This window comes from Carlito syrichta, unplaced genomic scaffold, assembly GCF_000164805.1.
Source record: "Carlito syrichta isolate Samal-C Ts95f unplaced genomic scaffold, Tarsius_syrichta-2.0.1 Scaffold127161, whole genome shotgun sequence".
NCBI classification, from domain to species: Eukaryota; Metazoa; Chordata; class Mammalia; order Primates; family Tarsiidae; genus Carlito; species Carlito syrichta.
The window spans coordinates 137,968-138,241 of NW_007071257.1; positions in this window are offsets into that span (position 1 = coordinate 137,968).

The window sequence follows — 274 nt, forward strand, 5'->3', positions numbered from 1 at the left end:
TTTTTCCTTGGGGGGGGGTGGTGGGAGAGGAGGGCAGGAGAAGAAAAAGAACAAGGGGAAAAGGGAGGAGGATTCTGAGTAGAACAGATGGTTACTTAAATCTGGACCCTTATATTCACTCAGACCCCACCCTCAACCCCATGGTCACTAAGATTCCCAATCATCCTGAGCGCCCTCAACATCACTTCCCTTGCGAGCAGCCTACCTCACCGAGCTGCCTCAGACAACTTTCTGAGGTGTGTGTGTGTGTGTGTGTGTGTGTGTGTGTGTGTGT